This window comes from Babylonia areolata, chromosome 15 (genome assembly GCF_041734735.1).
Source record: "Babylonia areolata isolate BAREFJ2019XMU chromosome 15, ASM4173473v1, whole genome shotgun sequence".
Lineage (NCBI taxonomy): Eukaryota > Metazoa > Mollusca > Gastropoda > Neogastropoda > Buccinidae > Babylonia > Babylonia areolata.
This window is the reverse complement of record NC_134890.1, coordinates 4,205,910-4,215,909: the sequence shown is the minus strand read 5'-3', so window position 1 is coordinate 4,215,909 and position 10,000 is coordinate 4,205,910. Positions and strand designations below refer to the sequence as shown.

General features: G+C 44.1%; 1 protein-coding gene across 1 annotated transcript in view; it reads right to left on the bottom strand.

The window, feature by feature from the left end:
• Positions 1 to 10,000, bottom strand: part of LOC143290145 (nociceptin receptor-like) — a 388,332-nt gene that overhangs the window by 87,841 nt on the left and 290,491 nt on the right. The window contains exon 5 of the mRNA XM_076599447.1: positions 3,768 to 3,851. The gene's annotated coding sequence lies outside the window, so the exon portion shown is untranslated. The remainder of the gene's footprint in view (positions 1 to 3,767; positions 3,852 to 10,000) is intronic.

Genomic DNA, 10,000 nt, shown 5'->3' with positions numbered 1-10,000 from the left:
TTCTTTTTAAGACTGTAAGAGAAGACGTTCTTCTACTGATCAGAGGGATCCAGTTTCACGTCTGGCAGTCAGACATCTCGAAGCAGATCTCAGTGGGCGAAAAGAGATGTAAAAATGGAAAAAGCTGACATGTATCCCAAAGCATATTTTCTGTCTTGATTTGAATGTGATGGAGAGCTGAAAGAATAATAATAATGATATATAATAATGGATACTTATATAGCACACTATCCAGAAATCTGCTTTACAGAAACGCTTTTGTTAACATAAAACATTATATCTATGTTACGTACACACACCAAAATGTGACTACACACACACACACACACACACACACACACACACACACACACACACACACACACACACGCTGCATACATACATTTTAACATACATGTGTATCTAACAGGCTACCCTAACACATACGCACACATAGGCAGGCACAAACTACATAAACACACGCACACACAATACGCATTCATATACATGCATGTAGTTATGTACACATACATATGTATACACACATAGTCAAGCACAGCTAACGCAAAGGAAGTGGACCTGCCACAATTGAACTTACTGCTGAGGGAAACGTTTAGTTTTGAGACGAGATTTAAAAGATGCGAGGGAATCAGAATGACGGAGGTTATCAGGGAGCTTGCTCCACGTCTTTGGCGATTGAAAAGAAAACGATCTGTGTCCATAGGTCTTACTTCTGACGTGAGGTATCCTGAGAAGTCGAGTATCAGAGGAAGAAAAGAGGAAAGAAAGAAAGAAAGACAGCATAATAAAGAAAGAAAGTCCGACAAGGAGATAATGTTTCAATTCAGTTTGTTTCGAATAGTAGAGTGGTCCATTCCATTCCATTCATTCTCCTGCCCGGGATGGGCGTAGAGGAGACATGAGGGACGATTCCGTAGTCAGACGACGCCATCCGGTTCTATCTTCTGCCTGTCGTATCAGCGTAGCGCTATCCATATTGGTCCATTCCTTGATGTTGTCCATCCAGCATTTGGCTTGCCTCCCTCTTCGCCTACCACCCTCTAGCGTTCCCTGTAGAACTGTCTTTTGCAGTGAATTGTGGCGTGTCACATGCCCGAACCATGACAGCTTCCTCCTTTTGACCACTGCTAAGAGTGGTTCCAGTGGACCCACTAGCATAGTTATTTGGCTCTTGACAAAGTCATTGGTCTTTCTGTCCTTCCATGAGATTCCAAGCAGTCGTCTGAAGCATTTTGTCTCAAACGTCTGGACTTTCTAGTAGTAACTCTCTCCATTGACAAGGTACACAACTTCAAGTCAGCGCTAATTACGCTACCGATTCAGCTAGCACGCAGGTAAATAAAAGGTACATTGGAACAAACCCAGACACTTCCTCAAAAAAGGAAGCGCCGGGCCTGTGCTTATATCGATCATTTGACATGTGCACACAGCAGCAAAGACAGAAGAAATGTGCAAACACAAATTAGCTTTTTCTTCAAGACTGGCATAGCCTCTTTAATCCTGAACAAGCCACACAGAACACATGGACAGTACAGAACAAACACATGGTTGCCTCGGTGGGGTTTTTTTTTCAACTGGAAACTGGTCAGTTTGTTTCAGTTTGCCTTTTCCTAAGGAGGTGTCACTGCGTTCGGACTAATCCATATACGCTACACCACACCTGCTAGACCAGATGCCTGACAACGCGCTTGTCAGGCCTTGAGTGCATTTACGTATATTTTGGCTGCCTGTCGGAGTGGATTTCGTATACACAGTTTTGTCAGGGGACAACACAACCAGCACTGACTTGAAGTTGTGTACCTTGTGAATGGAGAGAGTTACCACTCTTTACTATTTGTTAATCATTTCATCTCCTGGCCTCATTGTTTTGTTAATTTCCAGTTGAAAAAAAAAAAAAAACCCACCGAGGCAACCATGCGTTTGTTCTGTATTGTCTGTGTGTTCTGTGTGGCTTGTTCAGGATTAAAGAGGCTATGCCAGTCTTGAATAAAAGCTGATTATTTTTGTGTTTGCACATTTCTTCTGTCTTTGCTGCTGTGTGCACATGTCAAATGATCGGGTGTGTGGGGGCGTGGGGGGTGGGGATGTGTGGCTGTGTGTGGGTGGCTGGAATAGGGGGCTGGGTGAGAACGTTTATATGATTGTGATATGAGCTGGGTTTTTTTTTCTTTAGAATCGTAATGGTGGCTATTTTATATAAGAAATAGACAATAACTGGAATGACATTATCATGTTCACCACCATTTCAAATGTCAGTCTGCTTATCATGTTAGCTTTTTGAAGTTACAACAAACCAGGGAAATTCTAACAGTACAACATCACTTTAAAAATTGTTTCTTATTCGTGTTTACCACTTCAGATTGGGCCATGGCCTTTCTGGAACACAACACGGTTATCCTTATCTCTCTCCCTCTCTCCCCCCTCTCTCTCCACTTTCTCTCTCTCTCTCTCTCATACAGGCCATAAACATCATCTCTCCCTCTCTCTCTCCCCCCCTCTCTCCCTCTCTCTCTCATACAGGCCATAAACATCTCTCTCTCTCTCTCCACTTTCTCTCTCATACAGGCCATAAACATCTCTCTCTCTCTCTCCACTTTCTCTCTCATACAGGCCATAAACATCTCTCTCTCTCTCTCCACTTTCTCTCTCATACAGGCCATAAACATCTCTCTCTCTCTCTCTCTCTCTCTCTCTCTCTCTCTCCACTTTCTCTCTCTCTCATACAGGCCATAAAAATCTTCTCTGTCTCTCTTCTCTCTCTCTCATACAGGCCATAAACATCTTATCTCCCTCTCTATCTTCTCTCTCTCTCCTCTCTATCTCTTTCTCTCTCTCATACAGGCCATAACATCTCCTCTCTCTCTCTCTCTCTCATAAAGGCCATACATATCCTCTCTCTCTCTCATACAGGCCATAAACATCTTCTCTCTGTCTCTCTCTCTGTCTCTCTTTCTCTCTCTCATAAAGGCCGTAAATATCCTCTCTCTCTCACGTACAGGCCATAAACATCTTCTCTCTCTCTCTCTCTGTCTCTCTCTCTATATCACACACAAAGACCGTAAATATCCTCTCTCCCCCTCTCTCTCTCTAATAAAGGCCGTAAATATCCCCCCTCTCTCTCCCCCCCTTCTCTATCTCCTCTCTCTCTCTCTCCTTCCCCCCCCCCTCTCTCTCTGCTTCACTACCCCTCCCCCTCCACCGCTCCCCCCCCACACCCCTGTCTCTTTATCTCTTCTGCGATAGTGGAGTATCCCTTTCCTTATTCATCTTATCCTGTGCTCGTTGTGTTTCTTCCACTTCCTGTTCGTCGTCTTCTGCATTACGCGTGTCTCGGGTAATCATTAACACCACGTGAGAAAAAAAAAAGATTAAAAGAGAGAGAGAAAAAAAAAAAGACATGTGAAGAAGTGAGATAAGATTTTTTTTTTCTCTCTCTCTCCAAGAAATCATTAAAAATAAATTGTTTCTGGTTTTGAAGAAATCTCTGTCTGTTTGTCTGTCTGTCTCTCCCTCTCTCTCTCTCTCGCTCTGTGTGTGTGTGCGTGCTTGCGTGCGTGCGTGCGTGCATGCCTGCGCGAGTACGTGCATGTGTGTGCGCGCGCGCCCGCGCTTGAGTATGTGCGTGTGTGAGTGCATGCGTGTGAGATAATGCGTGTGTGCATGCGTTCTTGTATGAGCGTACGTGCATGTGTGTGTGTGTGTGTGTGTGTGTGTGTGTGTGTGTGTGTGTGTGTGTGTGTGTGTGTGTGTGTGTGTGTGTGTGGTACCTGGTATTGTCTGGAATCGTCTTCTCTTGGTTAGCCTTGCTGTATGTAGTTCCGGATGGTCAGCAAAGTCTTCTCATTCACTACCTGCAACACAGCAGACAAAGATATGTTAACTCATTCAAAGTCTTCTCGTTCACTACCTGCAACACAGCAGACAAAGATATGTTAACTCATTCAAAGTCTTCTCGTTCACTACCTGCAACACAGCAGACAAAGATATGTTAACTCATTCAAAGCCTCATCATCTACTATCTGCAACACAGCAGACAAAGATATGTTAACTCATTCAAAGCCTCATCGTCCACTATCTGCGACACAACAAAGATATGTTAACTCATTCAAAGCCTCATCATCTACTATCTGCAACACAGCAGACAAAGATATGTTAACTCATTCAAAGCCTCATCGTCCACTACCTGCGACACAACAGACAAAGATATGTTAACTCATTTTACTCCAGGCACGAGATAACTCGTACCATAATTACTTCCTCTGTGGACCTGGTACGAGTATTCTCGTACCAACACACTATTCCAACTTCGTTCATTCTTGCTTGGTACAGTTCGCATTCTAAACTGAACTGTTCACTGATTCCGGAAGTATGAAAACGAAGCTTTGTTTGACCAGTTAAAACAACAATTTTTCATCGATTATCGCTGTTTTAGTGAACCACACTGGTTTTTAAAATTTTTTCTGCAGTGGTCTCATGTACCATTGGTCAACATTGTAGACAATAGATATTGTGGTGTTTTAATCGCTGATTAAAGAAAACACCAAAAAAACCCAAAACAAAACAAAACAAACAAGAAAACAAAACAAAAAACATTTGATGTGATAGACCACAACCTCTTACTTAGAAAACTTGAACTGTATGGTCTGTCAACCAATTGTCTTAGTTTGCTTAAATCCTATATGACAAACAGACAACAATGCGTGACAATGAGTACACCAACAACACCTGATTATGGCATTCCTCATGGGTCTATTCTAGGCCCTTTACTATTCTCAATATATATAAACGGCCTACCGTTCCAACCGAAATCCGTCTGCGAACTTTTTGCGGATGATACAACAATGCACACTTCTCATACTGACATTGTCGCTCTTGCAAAAGACTTACAAGAAAGTACTGATGAGCTCGTTAGATGGACCGAAATAAACCATATCTCTCTTCACCCTCAAAAAACAAAATGCATGTTAATCACAATCAGATTAAAGAGGCAAAACACTATTCATAATTTTCCTTAAAGGCCAACCTATTGAACAGGTCAGTGATCACAAAGTTCTGGGGATCATAATTGACAACAATCTCACTTGGAATCCTCACGTACATTCCCTTTGCAAAAAGACAACCCAGAAAACCCATGAACTATTCAAAATCAAACATTTCCTTGACCTTCATTCACGGAAATTATTTTTTCAACCACATATCCAGTCTACAATAGATAATGCATCAACACTACGGGACTCCGCAAGTGCGAACACCATGAAGCCATTACAGAATCTTCATAAACGGGGGCTCAAGCTGGTACTCCTTACAAAGACTTCCCTTTCAGACTCAGACTATAAACAAGCGAATATTCCTCCACTAATCCGTAGAACAGAGCACAATAAAGGAATCATGATGCAAGAGATTATGACAGGTAATGCACCACCAACATTAATAGACAGATTTTCTGTAAATTCATCAAGGAATCTCCCCACAGTCCATATCCCAATTCCAAGAATTGACTTGTTCAAATCCAGTCTGGTTTACTCAGGCGCCAGCCTATGGAACTCACTCCTAGAAACAATTGAACAACACCATTGCCCAACCACCTTAAAAAAGCATTCCCTTTCCCACCTTATGCCATGCCATAATGTGTAATGTAAATCGTTCATTTTAATGATACTGTTTGCCAAGTGTGTATGGTTGACTGAGAACCTCCCTCACCCTCCATCCCCCACTCTGATCTATAGTGCGGTGTGTGTTGTGTGTGTTTGTTTCTTTCATTTGGTTCATTTTTTCCTATACATTTTACTAACACCATGCTTGTGCCTGTGTGTGTGTGTGTGTGTGTGTGTGTGTGTGTGTGTGCGTGTGCGTGCGTGCGTGCGTGCGTGCGTGCGTGTGTGTGTGTGTGTGTGTGTGTGTGTGTGTGTTAAATAATTGTTTTGATTTTTTTTCTTCTGTTGTGTATCTCTATTAACACCATGCTTTCATTTTATTTAATATTGTGAAGTGTCGACCCTGTACAGGGCGGGGACTGGATGTAAAAAAGCATACCAGTGCTTATCTATTATCCTCGAAATAAAGACTTTGTCTTGTCTTGTCTTGTCTTGTCAGGGCAGTTGTAGCAGGCATGTAGCGGTGGTGTAGATTGAGTTAAGTGTAGCTTCCTTACCAGCCGCCGTGGCGAAGTGGTTAGCATCGCGGACTGACGGCTGGGAGGACGTGGGTTCGAATCCCAGCGTAGGTGGGTTTTTCGACGCGTGGCCGGCTCCTACCCAGAGTTGAGTGTGCTGTGGGCTTAAATGGGGAGACTGGGACCACACAGTCGAGTGTCATCCACTTCAAGGATGCGTCTTTGGGTGTGTTGCTCTAATTACCTGACCAACACTGCAAGTGTCTGTATCTCTCGGGCCTGGTTAACGCCGGGATATCATTATGACAGGAAGCGTAGAGTACAACCTTGTCACGCAATCCCAAACCAGAATGGACCTCCATAGCAACATCCTCATCGTCATCGTCATCCTCCTTCATCATCATCAATATAAACAAAACAGTCTCAAAGTCTGTGGCCTTTCATGCCCTGCTCACATGGTGACCTCAGTTTCAATACCCCTCCACTTCCGTGCTTGAGGTGAGTCCTGTCAATGTCTTCAGTGTCGGCAGATTCATAGGGGTTGATGTTTGAGGGACGTGGTGGCGGTCTCCACTCTGGGAGAGACGCTCACTCAGTCTGGCTCCGCGACTAAGCAATTATTGTCGTTAGTAGGGGGCTTAGTGCGGTGTCCTAAGTACGTTAAATCAGAACAGGCACCACTGAACACCACCGAAGTGATTCAGCAGCAGTGCAGGGTCTCCTCTGGTGTGTGGCCTCCTGGCGACCTGATATCGATGGTTCCCTGTGGACTGCCGACGCTGGAACTGTGACGGACGAACCCAGGTGTGGCCGTGTATGGGGGAATCTAAATGAGCGGCGTGGAAGTAATGCCACTGAAACGGCGCATATCATGGGGCAGAAAAAAGAAAAACAAATCTTCCTTTGTCATCTGGAGAAACCAACTGATAAAATATGAATTTGAAATGCATGACAAAGGCTTTTTAAAACTATTCTTTTCTGAAAAGAAAACAACCCAAAACAGACCTAAGGTCATGATGTTGAATCTGCGTTGTGAAATAGTAATTAATAAAGCGTTTACATCATCGTATTGTTATTGTCCTATCTATGTTTTGTTATCAGCTCGCTAAACCAATATGCCTTGCCCATTACTCATGCATCATGTTCGAAATACATTATCACTGGACATGTCTTCATGATGGGGAAAAAAACCACGATAAGCAAGTCGGGAATGGCTAGTTGTAAATAAATATTGCGTGGGAAGGGGACTTTCTATCATGGAATGAGCAACACGAAGAACGACTCTGTCACACACATACTGGCCTTCCATCTGACATCTTTAGCGTTTGCAGCGAAGCACGTGTATCTTTGAAGTCTCTTCTGCAAGAACACGCGCGCGCGCACGCGCGCGCACGCACACACACACACAACAAAAAACCCAAAAGAAAACAACAACAACAACAACACACACACACACACACACACGCACAAGCACACACACACGCACATACACACCAAAAATACAGAACAAAACAAGACAGTAAAAGAAGAACATTTAATGTCTTTGCCACTTCCGATCTGCAACAGGATATTAAAGGGGAAAACCGGAAGCCGTGGATGCAATGTGGCGGGAAAAGTGGGGTGGGTGGGAGGGGAGGGGGGGTGGGGGGAGGGGGCAGGAAATCTAACATCAAAGATGACGCTGGCACTTTTGAAATCAAGAATCATTTCCCCTTTGTTTGTCACCCATTATTTCCCCCACTTTTCTCTTCACCCCTGTCGAAAAACAAACCACCCACCATGTCAAACCAAAACACCGGAGAATGTAAAATGAACTGCGTTTCTCAAGGAGGCGTCACTTCGTTCGGACAAAAAATCCTCATTCGTTCCATCAAAATCTTCTAGGCAGATGCCTGTTTCAGTTTCAGTTTCACTTTCTCAAGGAGGCGTCACTGCGTTCGGACAAATCCATACACGCTACACCACATCTGTTGAGCAGATGCCTGACCAGCAGCATAACCCAACGCGCTTAGTCAGGCCTTGAGTGCATGCTTACATATTTGTGTACCTATGAAAGTGGATTTCATTTTACGAAATTTCGCCAGAGGACAACACTCTCGTTGCCATGGGTTCTTTTTCAGTGCGCCAAGTGCGTGCTGCACACGGGACCTCGGTTTGTCGTCTCATCCGAAAGACTAGACGCTCAGTTTGATTTTCCAGTCAAACTTAGGAGAAAGGGCGAGAGCGGGATTCGAACCCACACCCTCACGGACTCTCTGTATTGGCAGCTGAGCGTCTTAACCATTCTGCCACCTTCCTCCTCCTCCTGATGCCTGACAGCAGCATAACCCAACGCCCTAGTCAGGCCTTGAGTGCTTGCATGTATATTCGTGTACATTTTTGGGTTGACAACTTGCAACCAAGCAAGGAAGCATAAAGCAATTTAAGTAAGTAATTAGGTAAACGAGTAAGTAAATGATAATGCAAACATGTAAATAGATAAGTCAGGAATAATTAACGAATGAATGAAGGATCAAGAGGCAGAAAATCACACCAGAACTTGAGACGGACATTGATTAAAAACAAAGAAAGAAAAAAAAAGTAGAAGTGCTTCACCGAGATTACAAACAGAAACCAAAACCAAACAATAACAACAAAAACAACAATACCATAACGAGAACTACAACAGCGACAACAGAAACAAGAAGAAGAAGAACAACAACAGCAGCAACAACAACAAATACAAGAAGAAGAAGAAGAAGGAGGAGAAGAAGAAGAAGAACAATAACAACAACAACATGATTTAATCTGTCCTACAGAGTGTGTGTCCGTGCGTGTGTGCGTGTGTGTGTGAGTGCGTGCGTGTGTTTGTGTGTGTGTTTGTGTATGTGTTTGTGTAGATGTTGCGTGTGAGTGTGGGTGTGTGTCTGTGTGTGTCTCTATGACTGTGTCTGTGTGTATATGTCTCTGTGTAGGAGATGTTCCGTGTGTGTGTGTGTGTGTGTGTGTGTGTGTGTGTGTGTGTGTGTGTGTGTGTGTGTGTGTGTGTGTGTGTGTGTGTGTATGTGTGTGTGTCCCTGAGTGTGTGTGTGTGTGTGTGTGTGTGTGTGTGTGTGCGTGTGCGCGTGTGCGTGTATGTATGTATGCTTAGACTTCAGATAACCATTACATCACTACTGACATAAAACCAAATATGTATGAATAACAACAACAACAACAACATGATTTAATCTGTCCTACAGCGCAGAGTCTGCTCATCCGTCCTTGTGGGGTTTCAGATTCCACCTCCCCCTCCCCCTCCCCCGCTCCCGTTTTTCAGCCAAAAGGTGCATACACCAAGGCTTCGCTTTCCCTCCTATGTTATTCAAGGAAGCCAAAGGGTTTGGGAATACGAAGCCAAACACAATTTTTGACATTCATCTTCGCCTCTACTTTTTCCTCTCTCTCTCTCTTATCTCTTCCTGTACGTCACGGTAAATCCTATTTTTCGCACTACAACCCCGCAAAAAGGAATAAAGGTGACATAACAACACGGGACACCGCGGTGAAGTGGTTATTGTCGGTGGGGAGGACTCAGGGGTTCGAATCCCATCAGAAGCGTTGCTATTTCTTCGGCTCGTCGCCGGCTCCTACTCAGAGTGGAGTGTGTTGTGGGCTCAACTTCGGAAGAATGGGACCATGAAGTTTAGGGTCATCCAATTCATGCAGGCGTCTGTGACAGCTGTGCTCAAATTTCCTCTGACCAAACACTGCAGGTTTTTACATCACCCGGACCTGCTCGATGCGTGGACACAGAATAAAAGGACACCCACGGTACAGCACTGCCTTGTAGTCCCAACCATCAGCAGTCTTTCAAAACAGGATCGCCAGGATCCTTCTCGGTATAAACGGAGAGAAAATCATTCTGGT